Raw genomic sequence first — 19178 nt, 5'->3', positions numbered from 1 at the left:
CAGGACCCACAGTATAAATCCCACAGGGTCAAGCAACAGTCTCCCAGCAATACCTTCTGATAGTGGTGGGTAGGGGTGTGCGCTTTGGGTTTCCTATTTGAGGAAAATACCCAAATTGGACCCGATCCGTAAAGATTCAGGGGTTCCAAATCAAGGCCAGCATGCTGGCCCCAATTTGGAAACCCTGAATCAAAGGTTCCTGAAGTGATTCAGGTTGCTTCCAGAAGCTTCAGGGCCTTTCTTGGGCTTCAGCTGGCCCACAGGGGAATGCCAACCCACTGCAGGCCAGTTGAAGTTTAAAGGGCTCCCTCCCACCACCCCACTTACCTGTGCCTTCCTGGTGGTGATGGCAGTGGCTCTGGCCTTCCCTGCCGCCCAGCTGACCTCTGCGGTGGTGGAGGAGGAGGTGGCATGGGATGTGCAGGCACCGGTTCTGGCCTTCCCCATTGCCCAGCTAGCTGTGGCAGCAGCGGAGGCGGTGGCACGAGCCACGGAGGCACTTGCTCCAGGCTTCACCACCATCCAGCTGGCATACCAAAAGCAATTTAAATATCTGAAGCCGAAACAGCTTGCTGCTTTGGCTTTTGGGGTATTACAAATCATTTTCCCACTTCGGGTAAACCCAAAGCAGGAAAACCGAATTTGTTCCCCGTGCACACCCCTAGTGGCAGGCCAGTTAGGAGAGCATCCACCAAAGCTTGCTGCCACTTACTAGATGCTCAGCCAGCTATTCTAGAAGGTCATCATGATTTACAGCACTGAAAACTTCCAAGAAGTACAGGAGCGCATGCAGGGATGTTCTCATGCTGTCGCTCTCCCAGTGAACATAGGCAGACTTCAGTGTTTTACAAAACAGCAACAGAATTATGGGATATTAAGATATTAAATAATAAACATACTATACTCGATCCACAAGGGTTTGAATTTCTATTTAAGAGTTTCCTCAGCTTTTATCCAGGATGGTGATCTGACCTGCAATCTAAGATTATGTACAAAAATCATATTTGTATCTTCAGGATATTTTTACAGACCATTACTGAAACATTATTTTTGTTTCTGACGAAGCCATCACAGATGCGGAATACTAACAATACCATTACTGAGTTGATTCAAGCAAAAAATTAAAAGGCAAGTAATCTCTCTAATTTGGGAGGGGGGAGTTAGGCATTTAGAATGTAAATGTTAATATAAAAATAGGACTTTCTTATGCAGCCATCTGGAATCTTTCAATAGGTCTTCTGCGTACAATAATCAAGGGAGCCATAGATCCACAACGCTGTCCTTTTTCTGAAAATCACCATTCTTTTTTTATGCCTACATCTGGAGGTCATGACAAACAAGCTGTGGTTTACAATGCTTATTCAATGCTGTCTAACAAAAAAAGGTTTATTGGGTGACACCATAAACCAGAGTTAAACTGTTGAGTCCTGATTGCAGCTTATTTGGGCAACTTCTCAAATTTAAGCATATCCTCATTTTCTCAAAGTCTGATAAGGAGTTTGTGCTGTGTTCAGTGGGCTGGATCTAGACTAGAGATGGGCACGAACAGAAAAAAAATGAGCATGATGTTTGTTGTTCATTGCCATCCACGAACAGGGACTCATGAACAACCACGAACATGGCCATGTTCATGAACATGTTTGTGGTTGGCTGTTTGTGGTGGCCAGCAGGCTCTCCTCTAGCCATCATCCAAGTCAAGATCCCTACTGCACCACTCCCAGAAACCTGACCTGAGCAGGCACCAGGAAAGGTACCAATAATAAATAATAGTTTTGCCCAGAGCCTGGCAGCAGCCCTGGAACTTGAAGGGGTCAATCCCTATCCCACCACACACAAAGAAAATTCAAGCTCCAATGCACTCTAGCCAACAGCAGCTGTCTCTCCCTCTCCAAAGCCAGAGCTGGGAGCCCCCTCCCCCGGTCTTTGTTCCCTTGTAACAAATTTGGAGATCCACGCTTGAAAGGAAGACCTGCCTATCAAGCAACAGCAGGAGTTCAGACAGATGTATTGTCGAAGGCTTTCACGGCCGGAGAACGAAGGTTGTTGGGGGTTTTCCGGGCTGTATTGCCGTGGTCTTGGCATTGTAGTTCCTGACGTTTCGCCAGCAGCTGTGGCTGGCATCTTCAGAGGTGTAGCACCAAAAGACAGAGATCTCTCAGTGTCACAGTGTGGAAAAGATGTAGGTCATTTGTATCTACTCAGGAGGGGTGGGGTTGAGCTGAGTCATTCTGTAAGAGTTTCCCAGGGTGTGGAATGCTAATGGCAGGAGGCTTCACTGTATCCTGAGGAGGTTCTTTTGCATATGGATTGGTGCTTGATGTGCTAATCTTCTCTGCAGGGCTATTGTCGGGTGTGGAGTGTTTTGTTGGCCTGGTGTTTTTCAGAACTGGAGCCCATGCTCTGTTCATTCTTAAGGTTTCTTCTTTCCTGTTGAAGTTTTGCTTATGCTTGTGAATTTCAATGGCTTCCCTGTGCAGTCTGACAAAGTAGTTGGAAGTGTTGTCCAGTATTTTGGTGTCCTGGAATAAGATACTGTGCCCTGTTTGAGTTAGGCTATGTTCAGCCACTGCTGATTTTTCAGGCTGTCCAAGTCTGCAGTGTCTTTCATGTTCTTTTATTCTTGTCTGGATGCTACGCTTTGTGGTCCCGATGTAAACTTGTCCACAGCTGCAGGGTATACGGTATACTCCTGCAGAGGTGAGGGGGTCTCTGCTGTCTTTTGCTGATCGTAGCATCTGTTGTATTTTTCGGGTGGGTCTGAATACTGCTTGAAGGTTATGCTTTTCCATAAGCTTTCCCATCTGATCAGTAATTCCTTTGATATATGGCAAAAACACTTTTCCTGTAGGTGACTGTTTTTCCTTGGTTGTTAGATTCGTCCTGGGTTTGATTGCTCTTCGGATTTCATTTCTGGAGTAGCCATTTGCCTGAAGTGCGTGGTTTAGATGATTAATTTCCTCATTGAGAAAGCGCGGCTCACATATCCGTCTTGCACGATCCACTAATGTTTTCATTATGCCTCTTTTCTGTCGGGGGTGGTGATTGGAGTTTTTGTGTAAGTACCGATCAGTGTGAGTTGGTTTCCTGTAGACCTTGTGACCTAACTGAAAGTTTGCTTTGCGGATGACCAAGGTATCCAGGAATGAGAGTTTTCCCTCACTTTCTTTCTCCATTGTGAATTGTATGTTCAGGTGGATGTTGTTGAGATGATTCAAAAACTCCCTCAATTCTTCCTCCCCATGGCTCCAAATGATGAATGTATCATCCACAAACCGGAACCATACACTGGGTTTGTGGGGTGCTGATTCTAGAGCTGTTTTTTCAAAATGTTCCATGTAGAAGTTTGCTATAACTGGGCTGAGTGGGCTCCCCATGGCCACCCCATCCATCTGTTCATAGAATTCGTTGTCCCATTGGAAGTAACTGGTTGTCAGACAATGATGGAATAAGGCTGTTACATCCTCTGGGAAAATCTGATTAATCAGTGCAATAGTGTCTTTTACTGGAACCTTGGTAAACAGGGATACAACATCAAAACTGACAAGTATGTCTTGTGGATTGAGTTTCAGAGAACTGATTTTGTCATTGTCTGACAACCAGTTACTTCCAATGGGAAACGTCATATGGCAATGAAAACTTCAGATCAAGGGTTCTGTAAATCTAGTCAAATATGTAGGTATAGCACATTCGGTACTTATTCACAGACACATTTTTTTGTGAAAACCATCATCCCCCTCAGGTAACTTACATAACAATTACGACTTTGGGAGAAGTTTAATTTGCGTTCCGTCAACACTCAGATGTCAGCATAAAGCAGCATTCCCAGCTAGTTTCAGGTGGAGTAGCTATGTTAGTCTGTAGTAGAAGAGCAAGATTCAGGACCAACAGAACTTTAAAGACTAAGTAGAATTCCAGAATATGAGCTTTCGAGAGTCAGAGCTCCCTTCGTCTGATACTGATAAAGGGAGCTCTGGCTCTCAAAAGTTCATACTCTGGAAATCTAGTTGGTCTTTAAAGTGCTACCGGACCTGAATCTCAGTCCAAGCTAGTAGGCAAAAGGCTACAGGTCAAGCTTTTCTAACTGGCTCTGAGTCTTCCGGGCTGTTTAATAGGTTTAATATGGAGCAACCAACAAGATAATATGGCTCTCCTAAATACAGGAAAAGGGAGAGAATGTTCTCAGTAGAGGTCTGCTTCAAATTTTACAAAATTGGGAGAACGGTGGTGCCTGCAGGAGTTTTTGGGAAGATACAATTTCTCCTAGAAAACTTCATGATGTGACATCCCCCTATGGGTCAGTAATGACTCGGTGCTTGCACAGGGGACTACTTTTACCTTTTTTTAATTTTCAGAGTGTTCACTAACGTGCAACTTGCTTCCTGCTGAAACAAGAGAAAAGGCTTCCCCCAAGATCCTAGGAACCAGCTCACTGAAATGACCTGCTGTAGTCTAACAGATTTTGGGTAAGAATCTGTTCCCCAGAGTCAACTGTAAAAAAAAAAATTAGAATCAAAAAGGACCGCTCCGGTTTTCTCTCTCTTTTCTCTGTGCTGGGCTGTCTGCCCCTGGCTGACTTTTTCAGTTGATTGTCCTTGCATGCTATCCTGAGAATTCCACTGGTTCACTTGCTGTGCAGACCAAAGCAGAGTTATACCTTTCTAAAGCCATTGACTTCAGTGTATTTAGAAGGATGAAACTCTGTTTAGGATTGCACAGTTGGACGAGTAATCTCTCAGCATTGCCCATCTGCCAACAACAACTACACTTACATACCACTCTCGTAGACAGATTAGTACCCCGCACAGAGTGGTGAACAGAGCTGGGGAGCTGGGCTGAGAGGAATGGCTTCCCCAAGGTCCTCTGCTGAACTCATGGCAGGAGTAGGATTCAAACCAGCGGAGTACTGATTTACCATCCAACCACTTAACCACTATGCTACAACAGGTCTATATACTGTATATGTGCACTCACACTTAATTCCATTACCAAATTCTTCACGTGTGTGACTTGATCTATCCTCTACAGCTTAGCTCACTTGAGTTATCTTTGCAAAACTCAATTCATGTACTTAATGCAACAAACTCCAGGTACAACATGTACAGAATGGATGGAGCAAAACCTGTTAACCTAACAAAAGCCCCAGAGATGGCGAGAACCAGGGTTCTTCTACATGCAAAACACTCACAGCCCCAACTCATGTGGCCAGAATGGGCAGAGATCTGTGGCTTCCCTTGCAGGATATGCATCCCAAAAGAGAAGATGATAATGCAACTTTATTGCATCTCAGAAGTGTTTCAAAGGTTAATGAATTCTGGCATTACAATATCATCAGGCGCTTTAAATAAAACTATAAATTTTCATTCTTATTGAACCCAGGAACACCCTCACTTGCACGGGAATGGCTAACAACTTGAATGATAAAGCCACCGGCTGGCATAAAAATTACCATTAAAAAGTTTGCTGAAATAGCAGGACCGTATAACAATATTTATGGGAGCAACTAATGATAGGTTAACAATGTTGAATGCAAAATGCATTCTGCTCCATTTCCACCAGACCCTGCTTTGGTAATTACATTCAGGGGCGAAACAGGTATTTGTTATCCATGGCACATGATGAAATTTGTTTTCAAGCTCATAAATTAGCCTGTAAATTACCACTTCCCCCTCCCCACCTTTTCCTTCATTGCAGATGCATTGCAAATGCATGGCCATATTACAGTTTTATTGTAGAAACCTCCTTGCTTGCATTAGGGCTGAAATTAATTTGTAAGCTTCAACTTTCAGGTACTTCACTCTTCCAACACCATATAAATCACTAAACTGGGAGTCAGTTTGGTGTAGTAGTTAAGAGCGGCAGGATTCTAATCTGGAGAGCCGGGTTTGATTCCCTGCTCCTCTGCGCGAAGCCAGCTGGGTGACCTTGGGTCAGTCGCAGCTCTCTCAGAGCTCTCTCAGCCCCACCCACCTCACAGGCTGATTTTCGTGAGGATGATACACTTTGTAAACCACTCTGAGTGTAGCATTAAATTGTCCTGAAGGGTGGTATATAAATTGAATGTTATTGTTGTTATTATTATGAGAATGACTGAATTATTGGGGGGGGAATCAAGATCCCAAACTCTAAATAATCCCCAAATGAAATTTCATACATTTTCAGTAGGGACTGGCCCTACTTTCTGTTCTGTGTTCTGGTAAACCACAGGCCCTTGGGGGATTGTTAATACTGGTTAGCATGACTTGCTTGCATGGACACTTCTTGAAGTCTAGAAGTTTGCCACCGAGTGGTTGAATGGGGGCTTGTAACTCATGTGTAGGTGATTGTATATGGTCACTGAACAGGCTGAATGCACACATGCCAGCTGCAAATGCTTGTCACCCATTCCGCTCTTGTACATGTTTACAAAAAAAAGAAAGCCAATTTTAAAATGTGCTTGTATTGGATTTCTGAGCTGATTGGTAGCTATGCAGGAAGACTGATTGGCAGCTGCATTTCAGATTTCCCTGCACTTCACAAGGCACATGTGTTTTCAGACTAAGGCACCACAAGGTGCACAGCCAGCCATTTCACACACTGCAGCTGCTGGAATATATTTTGCACTGCTGATAACCTATGCTAGGACAACTATGGTTTTTTCTAGTGTATTTTAGTGTCAAGAACAAAACCCTTCTTGGCTTTTAAAGCAGTGCCAGGAAGGTGATTGCAAAGGATATAAATAAGCAAGAGCACAAGAGGCAATAAAGAGCCTTCAGCAATGGCTGTCATCAGAAGAACAGAGCTCACAAAATGGTCCATTGTCTAAGAACAAGGCAGCTACAATGTGCCCCCTTTTTCCCTGAAAAAATTGGGAAGGGCTGCAATTTGTGGGTGAGTTTGTACATGAGTTGGGTCCTGTGTGATCTAAGAAATGTGAGGGGCTTTGGCCAGAGAACCAGGTGAACCAGTAGTAACCAGTTATTGTGCCGATGGTGGTGGCTTGAAAAGTGTTCTCTCTCTCCATCATGCAACCTGGGATGCCTTAAATACACTGTCCAAGCAGAAGCACCAGATCTCATGAACTGGCCCCATGCCTAGGGTTGACAGATGATGATGATGACGACGACATCAACAACAACTGCACTTATATATGGCTCTTCTAGACAGATCAGTGCCCCACTCAGACCGGTGACCAAAGTCAGTGTTGTTATCATTCCCACAATACAGCTAGAGAGCTGGAGCTGAGAAGAGTGGCTCACCCAACGCCATCTGCTGAGCTCATAGCAGTAGTGAGACTTGAACCAGCAGAGTGGTGATTCACAGCCCAGAGACTTAACCACTATATTAGATGCCTGCTAGGAGCGAGGGACCACCCACTGGCACTCAATAGAGGGGCAGGGGGAGGCAACACGGCACTGCACAACACCACAACACCATTTCCAACTAGGAACCCAGAAATGATGTTGCTGGATCACATGATGCTCTGGGAATTTACAGAGTCTCTGTAGATTTTACCATAGAGTTTCAATGAAATCCTGGTGTGTTCGTGACAGGTATAGCTAGAAATATAGGAGAACAAGTGCTGGATTTGACCAAGGAAGTCATAGCAAATGCCTCTGCAGACAGAAGCAGAGCTAGCCCAGCCATATAACTAGACATGCCAGAAAGGGAGTCTAGAGGCCTAGAATAGAACTACCTTGGAGAGGGGCCCCAAACAGGAATAACATAGTTATATGGTCTTCTGTAGATTAGAAGAGCCATCTAACTTGTATCAATATATACAATATATTAAGGTCCAGGTGCAGAGAGCATCTGAGAATGACAAGAATGTATAACTTCACAGAAGTTGAGATACTCCTCAAGGACAGATATACCGGCAGAGGGCTAAAAGATCTTCATATGTATAAGAAGCTTGTAAACAATTTCACATAGACTCTGTTAAAACAAGAAGTAGCAAGAATGAACTAACAATTTTTATATATTTTAAGATGATGTTTCAAATACAGATAATTTTGTCTGGTGTTTGAAGTTATAAGATAATAATTTAGCCAAGAATGTGAGCTTTTGAAGTGAGACACACAGCTATTGTTAGGGGATGGAGAACTCTATGAATATGAGAAGTTGAATAGATCAGGAGTATCTTCCTAGAAGGGGATCCTTGCCTATGACCTGTGTGTCTTCAGGTAAGATCTATGCAGTTATAATGGATGGTACGATTTTCTGTTGATGGCGTTAATATCAAGAATGCTGAATGATCATGTTTTATTAGTAAAGGGTTAGAATGGAGGCAGAGATTCTGTAATTGTATTACTTGTATGCAACCCCCGGTATGCAACCCCCGGTAACGGACTTATCCATGAGGTACCTCTTTCCAGGAGTGAAATGATTTGATACAGGAAAGCTAACTAGATGCTCGGTGCTTCATAAGTGCATGGCTGTATCAGAATCAGGCCTGACCAGAGTCATCCAGAACATGTTGCACAATGTGGTGGCCAGATTTCTAATTACGCAGTCAGAAGTGATGCCATTTCACTAGGGCTCCAGCTCCCATCCCCAGTTCTTCCAACATGGCTAGCATTCCTACCCATGCCAGTCTGGTCAGCAATGGTTCGACAAGCTCCTACACTGATCATGGGAGGATGCGGTTCTGAACGAAGCAGCCAGCTGTTAACATTAAACGGTGCCGTATTTTTTTGACAGCGTTGCACTAGGCACTGAGTTGTGCCTTACATCACTCCTTTTACTGCCAACTTCTTATCGGTTATTCCTCAAATGTGAATGTGAACAAGCCTTCTTGCTAGTTTTGATTTACACGACTGATGGAATACATGGAGCAATAGGAAGTAAGGGAAGAAATTCTCCCAAATATGGAAGAAATTCTCCCAAAACAAATATGGACTATGCAAGGTCCTTTCTAATGGGTGAAATACAAGAAATGCTACGGCTAACAATAAAAATCCCCAAGGCTGCTGCTGGTGATCTCTTCTATTATAACAACAACAACAACAACAACAACAACAACAACAACAACAACAACAACAACAACAACAACAACATTCAGTATCTATACTGCCCTTCAGAACACTCAGCGCGGTTTACACAGCATGTTCTTATTATCCCCACAGCAATAATCACCCGGTGAGATGGGTGGGTCTGCGAGAGCTCCAAGAAGCTGTGACTGACACGAGGTCACCCAGCTGGCTTCGTGTGGGGAATCAAACCCCAGTTCTCCAGATGAGAGTCCCGTCGCTCTTAACCACTACGCCAAACTGGCTCTCTTCATGGTTCCTGACCATCATTCTTGGGCTTTAAAACAACACTACACACGGTTTTGGAGCAGTGTGACAGAACAAGCTGTTTTAACTGCAAGGCTGACCCCGGCGACATGAGTCAAGAATAGTGCCTCTACGCATATTCAGAGGATTCCCATTCCCTCCGCCCGCCCCCCCCCCACTGATGGACTTCTATGTCACACTATTTACTGATCACTGTGTACTGTAGTGGTTAGGGAGCGTCAGAGGGGGAGAACAGTGTTCTATTTCCCACTCAGACCAGGAAGCTCACTGGATGATCTCAGGCCAGCCATTTCTCTCTTTCCTCCTAAGGTGCTCAGAGGGTAAAAGAGACTCACCCCCTGCACGGACATCAGAAGGAATGGCCACCAATGAGCTTCTTATGGTGACAGTCATGTACTTCCCCCTCCAAAGGGGCTTCTGGTGCAGATGTAAATGGCTTTGCTCCCGTCCCCTAAGAGAGGTGGAAGCTATAAAGCACATGTTTCTTTGCTGCCCATATTATAAGGAAGCACGGGATGAGATGATCACACCGTTATTAGGTAAAATCTCTGGTCTTACTGAAAAAGTTAGACTTGATTATCTCTTATCCGATAAGAATGCCACAATTTCCCATCAAGTAGGCAGACTGCTTGTACTGTGATATATTGTACTATGATAAGATCTTAATTTTAAATTGTTTTATTTGCTCCACTGCATTCGTTGAATTTTCTTTTTCAGTGCAAATACGTTGTAAGATTGGTCAAATGACCATAAATAAAGAATTGATTGATTGATCAATTGATTGATTTACATAAAAGCCATGCATTCCAGGTTCCTCGCATGACCAATACGAACCTACGGATGCAGTGTGAAATCTGGCCACAGGAGAGCTGCTTTGCAGAGCAACCACATTGCAAAATTATATCCAGGTTGGGTTGAAACGCAAACAAGGACAAAAGCACAGCGGGCAGGAGGTAACTAGGACATAGTCTGAAAAGCTCAGAAAAGCTTCGTGGCGACTTTACTCAGCGTGGCCTCCAGCCACATTTAGTAAAGCCTACATGTGCTTCATCATACATAGAAATCATGGCAAGTCCTACCTCAACCCTAATTGCTTTAGAAAACATGAGAGCTCTCTGGCTTTACATGTTAATTACTTTTTCCACTTGACTACAAGTCTTCTAGTATCAGATAAGATCAGAACAGCAAATATAGCAGGCATGGTGAATTAATTTGGGACTAACTGAACTTCAAGGTTCCCAAACTCTTAAACTCTACTGTGACCTCAGAAGATTTCTAAAGGTATTGACTTCAACAGAAGTACACCAGCCAAAGAAAAAACTGCCACACAGGAACAACTGCAAGAAGATTTGCAGCCTGATGTTAACTTGAAAGCAGGGCCTTTTTTCAGCTGGAACGCAGTGGAATGGAGTTCCAGAACCTCTTGAAAATGGTCACATGGCTGGTGGCCCCACCCCCTGATCTCCAGACAGAGGGGAGTTGAGATTGCCCTCCGCGCCGCTTGGCGGCGCGGAGGGCAATCTCAACTCCCCTCTGTCTGGAGATCAGGGGGCGGGGCCACCAGCCATGTGACCATTTTCTCCGAGGGCAACCCACTGAGGTCCACCACCTCTTTCCCCATAAAAAAAGCCCTGCTTGAAAGTATGACCCACCCTGCCCCAAGTCCAACAGGGCTTACTCTCAAGGAGGCTATATAAATTCGCCAGTACTTGTAGACAGATTTCTCTGATGGCCACTGGAGGATCTAGCTTCCAGACAGGGGCGCTGAGAACTTTGAAATGAACACAATCGATGTCCAAACTAACTACGAACAAGCTGCTGGTTTACATGTAAGCTGTACCTCTCACCCAATCCCCTCCATTTCGTGTTCAGAATCAAGCCCCACGCCTGCAAGCCCCACGCTTCTGGGCCCGCACAGAAGTTGCATCTACAGGCTTCCCGGTGCATGCTGCTTCTTCTGCTGCAGGGTCACAAGCACCAGAAGCCAGCCAATTTGAGCGGCTCTTCACCCCAGTCCAGGATGGGAATCACAGAGCTACTTCCAGGTGGGTCGCCAAGCAAGATTCGGGTCCCCGTAGCACCTTAAAGACCAACTAGATTTCCAGGGTACCAGCTTGCAAGAGTCCACCACTTGTGGATGATTAAAAAGAACCCTCCAACCACCATGAGGCAGCGCAAGCATGCTCACTCACAAATTATTCCTGATCCACATATGTCCCTGCCTTTCATATTAACATTGTATTATGTGGGCATGAAGTAGCATGAATATAGAGAAAGAAGCCATGCACGCGCCAAGACACAATCAAATTTCATTCGTCAGTCAACAAGAATTTTGAGATAGGCATTTTAAAAAAATCTGAATTTCCCAAAAATAGAAATGCCTGAATTCATCTAGACCTGGACAGGTGTCTCGCCTTGCTATTAACAATAAATGAGTCAAGCACCATAAGGGAGACAGTTCACCACTCTAAGTCACTAAATGTGAAATGTCAATGTTTTGTACACTTAAAAGCTTAAAGCAAACAGCAGAGGAGGAGGCAGCAGAAGGAGCAGATGAGTGGGAACTGCGGCAGAGTATGAGACTGAACACGCGCAATTGTCTTTTTTGCACAATGGAACATATGCAAACTGAACACTGAAGAGTGTGTTGAACGTTCAGCTGCTCTGATTGCAACCAGCAGATTCAGTTACTTCATTTATACCGTCTTTCTCCTCCATTTTATTCTCACAAACACCCTGTGAAGGAGGTTGGGCTGAGATTATGTGAATGGCCCAAGGTCACATTCCTTTAATTGCACTATGTCTCAAGCAGGACTCTGAAGAGGAGGAAATGTCTTAAATAAATAAATAAAATAAAGCTCATCCAACAACCTGCCATGGCACAGCAGGGATCTGAACCTGAGTCTCCCATATCCTAGGCTGATGATCTAACCACTATATCATGTTAACAGTTAGAATCATAGGGTTGGAAGGGACCTCTAGGGTCATCTAGTCCAACCACCTTCACAATGCAGGAAATTCAAACATACCTCCCCCCCCCACCACACACACACCCATTGACCCTTACTGCATGCCCAGAAGATGGCAAAACTTCATCAAGATCCCTAGCCGAACCGGCCTGGGGAAAATTGCTACCTGACCCCAAGGTGGCAATTGGTCTTACCCTGGGCATTTAAGAAGGGGCCACAAGAACTAAGCACTGGTGTAACCCTTCCTGCCATCCCTCTCATGATCTGCCTAGGTTCACAGAATCAGCATTGCTGTCAGATGGCCATCTAGCCTCTGCTTCCAAAGAAGGAGAGCCCACCACCTCCTAAGGAAGGCTGTTCCACTGAGGGACCGCTCTAACCATCAGGAAGTTCTTCCTAACGTTCAACCGAAACCTCTTTTGATTTAATTTCAATCTGTTGGTTCTGGTTCGACCTTTGGGGGCAGCGGAAAACAAACTGTGTCATCCTCTATATAACAGCCCTTCAAGTACTTGAAGATGGTTATCATATCGCCTCTCAGTCATCTCCTCTCCAGGCTAAACATACCGAGCTCCTTCAACCTTTCCTCACAGGACTTGGTCTCCAGACCCCTCACCATCTTCATTGCCCTCCTCTGGACACGTTCCAGCTTGTGAAATTGTGGTGCCCAAAACTGAACACAATACTCTAGGTGAGGTCTAGCCAGAGCAGAGTAGAGCGATACCTCAGTTGACTGAGCATACACTTGCAAAGCAGTTTGGCAGGTTAAGATTAAAAGCATCATAATATAATTTTTTCTTTGTGACAGAGGCATGAGAAAAGTAAGACTAATGCTAACGTGGTTCAAAGAGGCTTCCCACAACTGAGAGAGCACAACATTTCCCAACCTTCATATTAACAGAGAGCATTTCTGAAAACTGAAGTCAGCAGCTGCTAACTCATCACAAAGCAGATACACTGTGCGCAGGTCTCTTCACTGTTCCTGCATATAAAACTTTGATCACCTTCCTATTTCTGCCTCTAGATCTCCGTCTGCGTGTCCACATTTCTGTTTTGCCAAAGAGCTTTACCATCCTCTTCTCTGTTCCGCTGCCAAACTAATACATATGGAATCCTATCCATTAGATAAAGGGGAGCAGATGCTAATATCTATAATTTCAGGATTTCATCCTAGCCTTGACAACTCCAATTACATTCAACGCCAAAATATCATCTGTTGCTTTGACTCACTGAGCATCTCACGGCTGACTGGTATATTTCGGAAGACCATCCATTTGAGCTCAGCACCGGCTTCAAATGGCTTCTTTGTGGCTTCGTCTTATCCAGCCGTGTATCACACAAAAGCAGCTTCAGAAAACAGCTTCTTGCACCTTCCCTATGAAGATTATAACAACTGCTCCCTACACACTCTATCCTGATGGTGCAAAGATCTTGTTATGGAGTAAACATATTGGCTCAATTCAGACAGAGTGCCAAGCCATGGCTAAGGAGCCTTCACTATGGATGTTTGCAACTGGACAGCAAACCAGGAACTAAGGTTTAGAGTAGATCTGCAAACCATAGTTTGGGCTATGTGCAACATTTGAAATGGTAAACCATTGAAATGGTAAACCATTGAAATGGTAGTCACCATCTCTCTAGCCTGCAAGACTTGACACTACAGAAACCAGGAGCATTGAACAGAAAAGTAACTCTAAAACTATGCATGAAAACCCAAACCACGATTTAGACTCTAAAGAATAGTTTGCTGAGCTAGCTGGATGGATTAGCTACATATCTTTATATCGACAAACACAAGTTTGTCGTAATAGGGCTGCTCACATGCATACCCCCTCTCTTCTCCTCGTATGGCTCAGGTCTTTTGCATTCCAAACAACAGTCATTTGTTCTCTCGTTAGGAAAAACCAGGATTCCAAACCACAGTGCAACCTGGGTTGGTTATTTCACTCAATGGGGGCATCATGGACAAATTCTGGGTTGCTGATAGTCTTCAACGTGAAAGGAGAAGGAACATGTGAGCCCATGAATTTCAAGACTTTCATGCTTTGTCATCCTGTCTAAACAGAGCCACTCTTTTTTCAGCTCTCACATCTACAACAGCAGTAATCTTTCTTAGCTCCACAGCAAAACTTTTCACAATTAAGAAATGGATCTCAGATTTGGCCCTTCAATCAGATAGGGACCCAGTGACAACTATGTTCTATCGCAGTGCATCACACTAAAAATTTCCTGCCAGAAAATCATCTCACTGCTCTAGAGTGTCGAAAGCACCGGAGAACTTTCACTCTGGTACACTATTACGCCTCAGCCTTTGCATTCCTTCTTCCTTCCTTGGGTTTGCCCTTGCTAAAGGGGAATGGTAGAGACAGTTGACCACGCACTAATATAGTGTCCTTATTATGATGAAATACACAATCAATATATTACCCTGACTATAGCAAACTTTCCAAAAAGATTGGAGCTATTTTTACACTTCTGTTCTTCTTTCAGACTCCTGTAGCAACATTCTGTGCAATGGGATGTGTAATACAATAGCAGCTAGTTAAGTCACACTGTGATATGTGTGTTGAAATCTTGGAATGTTTGAATATAATGGCAGATGTTATCCCTTTATTGTATGGGGTAATTATATAGCTTTAAAAAAAATTAAGCTCACCTTGTATCAAAATAAATTGACTCTTTTTTTTTGTGGTGTGTGAACTACAAATTACAATAAACAAGTGTTTTAAATGTTTTTCTTCAAAACCTGCAATCTTCTATAACCACTATATTACTCCATGTATTTGCTATTTAATGTTTATTGTTATTGTCTCCATTCTATAATTAATAAAAGTTGTTGAATTTTTTTTTAAATAATAATATTTTTTTAAAAAAAGCAGGGGCAGGCACTGCAGCCACCTTTACAATTTAATCAGCACACAGAACAGAGGCTACTGGTTTCAACATGTTCCTTAAAAAAAAAAAATTGACTCAGACTCTGATTTGTCACCCAATTGGGACATCATGGGAAATTATGGGTTGTTGACAATGGAATGTGTGAGCCCATGAACTTCAAGGCTTTCATGTTTTGCCATCATGTCTAAAGAGAGCCACTGTTTTTTCAGCTCTCACATCTACAACAGAATTAATCTTTTTTAGATCCGCAGTACAACTTTTCATTTAAAAGCTCCACCTTCCAATCTATGAGTCTAAGAGGCACAGGGAGCGCGCCGTGTAATTGAACGCCAGGGAAAGCAAAGTGCTCACCCGTGCTTGCTAGTTGATTTCAATAATGCCTCTAAAGAAACAGATACTGTGTTTTTGTTCTGCAGACTGGCCTTCCAGGAACAGATCAATTAAAATAATCATATCATTCTTCCTCCCATTTCATTCTAAATTGCAGATATTGCTAACTGCCTCAACCTCAGGAGTTGCTTTCCGACAAGACATCCATAATGCTTTTCACAAAACATTTTTTTTTATACATTGCTAAACAATATCACCATGATAGCTTTTTGCAGAAACCAATATTTAGGTTTAGAAGGCCATGCTCTGCTCCGTGTACTCCTATCAATTGCCACACTATTAACGCCAAGTGAGAAAAGCAACTTTTATAGCTAGCTTTTGTCAGACTAAAAGGGAAAAACATGTTTCCCCGCCCCGATAAGAATAACAGTAATTTTTTTTTTTATGTTTATTCAGACAGACTAATTAAAAGGCACAAACATGGGGCATTTGTTTACAAGACATTATAGCAAGCATATACATTAAAAGTGTAGGAATATGTACTCTTTCTGCTACACAGAAAGCTCCTGAACTTTTAAATATACAAAAGTTGTACAATTTGGTGTTCTAAGGTATAAAAAGATCATTTATAAAATTATTTTACACTAAATTCTATTATTCCTTTCCCCTTCCCATTTTACTATGTAGTCCGAGCCCCTGGAACCGTTTTCACATAATGATCTGGGCAGCAGTCTCCCAACTCCAGATGTCGGCCTCAGAAAGTATAGACTATGGTGCTTTTACATGGACACAATGGGTATAAACACAAACAGCAGACTTTGCCCCTATCCCGCTAGAACCAAAACACTGCTCAGCACTGCACTGTCATACCCTTATTCTGAGCAAGCCATTTCACTTTCTCCTTTCAATTAGTTAATTCAATCTTAGTTATAGAGTATGATTTTTTAAAATTAGCAGCAATTGTTTTATCACATCATTTATATATCCATCCATCCATTTTGGACTGTTATACTGATTCAGTGGCGTAGCATGGGGGGCAGAGTGGCAGTTGCCCCAGGCACGTAATTTTTAGGGGATGCTACGGCAAGGAGAGCCTGCGCTGCATCTGCAGGAGGCTGCCTGCTGTGCCCTGGTCGCCTGCTCGGCCGACAGGGCGGCTGGCTTGCTGGGTGCTGAGCCGGCTGTCCTGCAGTGGCTGCTGGCCAAGGTACATGCCAAGCTACCAATTGCAGAGGTGGGGGGGGGCTACAGTGGGCGGGGAGCATTATTGACTTGCTGGCTTCCCAGAGGCACCAGGTTGACTATTAGGAAACGCTGGGATAGGTGGACTTGTAGCATGATCCAGCAGGGAACATCTTAGGAATTATATCAAGATGGGTAGCCATGTGAGTCTGTCTGTAGTGGTAGAAAAGAGCAAGAGTCCGGTAGCACCTATAAGACTAACAAAAATGCGTGGTACGGTATGAGCTTTTGTGGGTATCTGATGAAGTGAGATGTGACTCATGAAGGCTCATACCCTACCACAAATTTTATTAGTCTTATGGACGCTACTGGACTCTGGTTCTTAGAAATTATGTTAAGACAGTCCAATGTGTTAAGTAGCACTTCATACATCTAGAGGCAACTGATTGTGTTGGTTAACTCCAACTTCTAGTATTCTGAGAATAAAAATCCTTCAGCCACTCTCCTTATAGCATTCATGATTTCATAGGCCCCTCCTTTTACTCTACACAGGGATAGTGCAATAAACATCAAGAGATTGGGTTGTTTCCATAGAATTCCAGCTCTTCAACATCCCTTTTATAATGAAGAATCAGAACGGGATGCAATATTCTAAATGCGACTACCCCAAAGATTTATATCATGGTAGGCCAACTAGTCCTTTTGTTGACACCCAACCTGATTGGAACTTACATTTTCCGTTATAAAAATAAGATTTTTGAAGCTCGAAATTGAAAAGCTAGTTTTCTTTTTTTAAAAAATATATATGATGAACTCTATTGCTCCAACCTGAACCATAAACTAAAAACTGAGCTAATCTAAAATAGAAAACTTGTGCGCCAACAGGAGGAGAAACATCAGAGTTTGGTTAACTCTGTTCTAATGAGCTCTAATATTGTGGGGGAAAGGTAAACACAGTTTTGCTTGGAAAAATTGATTCAGCATACATTCTAGGCCAGAGGCCAGAAGCTTGTGAGCTTCAAATCTCACTGCTGCTGCTGGGTACTTTCTGACACATAGGAATTATACTAAAACCCTGTAAAAAAGTACCTAACCTAATATACTAGAGGATGCCAGAGTGACGGGGTGTGTGTGGGTGGGGAAATATTGCAGCATCTTAAAACAGTGGTACCCAACTGTTTTGATACGGTGACCCACAAGTCCAAATTTACTTTGTATGGTGACCCCTCCCGGGCTGACGGGACGGGTCACCATGGGTGCTGCGGAGAGGGGGCAGAGTTGAGGAGATGGCAGATTGCAGCAAAAAGGTGGTGGCAAGTGGCTCACTGCGGGTAGAGGCCAGTGAGGAACTTCAGGGGGCTGGACAAGAGGTTGAGCTGCCAAAAGAGCAGCACCAATACAGAGCCTACGCTCATGCACATCTCTTTCTCACTTTTCCACGTGCTAAACAGTTCCCGTCTACTCTCCAGCCTTCTTACCCTTCTTCCACTTCCAACAGTAAAGTTACTATTTGCCAAACAGCTTCCATCCCCGTCATTATTGTTGCAAAGGGGGAATGTGAGGAGCTGGAAAGAATGTGAGGAGCTGGAAAGGAAGAAGAAGAGAAGGGTGCAAAGGGCAGGAGCCGCCGTTAGGTGGCTGGTCAGCCTGCAGCCCACTTTCAGAGGTTTCGTGACTCACTTTTGAGTCCTGATCCACCGATGGAGAAACACTCCCTTAAAAGACTAACAGATTTACCATGCAATTCTAAACTGAGACCGTGTCGGCATAACTCAGAGGAGGGGCAGAAATGGGCAGAGCATCAACATCCCAAGCCCCCTCAGGCCATGTGCCACTATCAGCATATAGAGTTACCTGCCCACCAGTGGGACCACGAAAGTGTGGGGAATGGGCCTGGGAGCGTGCTCTAGAGCTCTTCCTTTTGGCAAAGGGGCCTTCCATTCCTTGACATCATTCCCAGTTCAAGGCAAAAAGATAGGGGAAATGGTCCCAAACTCCAAGGCAAAGGCACACTAAGGACACGCCAAAAGACCGCGGCTGCAATCCAAAGCTTTATTCACAAATGCCGAGGGTCAAATCAAGAAGACAGGGGAGCACCCACACTCTCCGGCTGCAGCCGCTGAGAACCGCTGAAAAGGCCGCTGAAAACAAGCAGCTCCACCCCTGCTTCCTGCCAATCCAGGGCAACAAGGTGCATGTCCCACATTTTTCTTGCTCTTGTTGGCCAAACACCCATGATTGCTTTGGCCTTGTTGGCTCAGAATCCACAGAGTAGCCTAAAGAAATGGTGAGCAGAGTTCCAGTGTAACTCCTAGAAGGGATGGGCAATTATCTGCCCATCATTATTCCCCCCCCCCCCAGGTCCATTTTATAATGTGGGGAAACCCCACTGGGAGGTTCAGGAACTCTTAGGTGGTGCCATGCTGTCAAATCTCTGGCTCATACCATGAACACAGCAATTAAAGTTCACTTGTGTTTGTTGTCACCGGGCCATGTGACTCATTTCCTTTGTGTCTCTTCTGACTCTTTC

Source organism: Eublepharis macularius, chromosome 13, assembly GCF_028583425.1.
Source record: "Eublepharis macularius isolate TG4126 chromosome 13, MPM_Emac_v1.0, whole genome shotgun sequence".
NCBI classification, from domain to species: domain Eukaryota; kingdom Metazoa; phylum Chordata; class Lepidosauria; order Squamata; family Eublepharidae; genus Eublepharis; species Eublepharis macularius.
Note: the sequence above shows the minus strand (reverse complement) of the source record.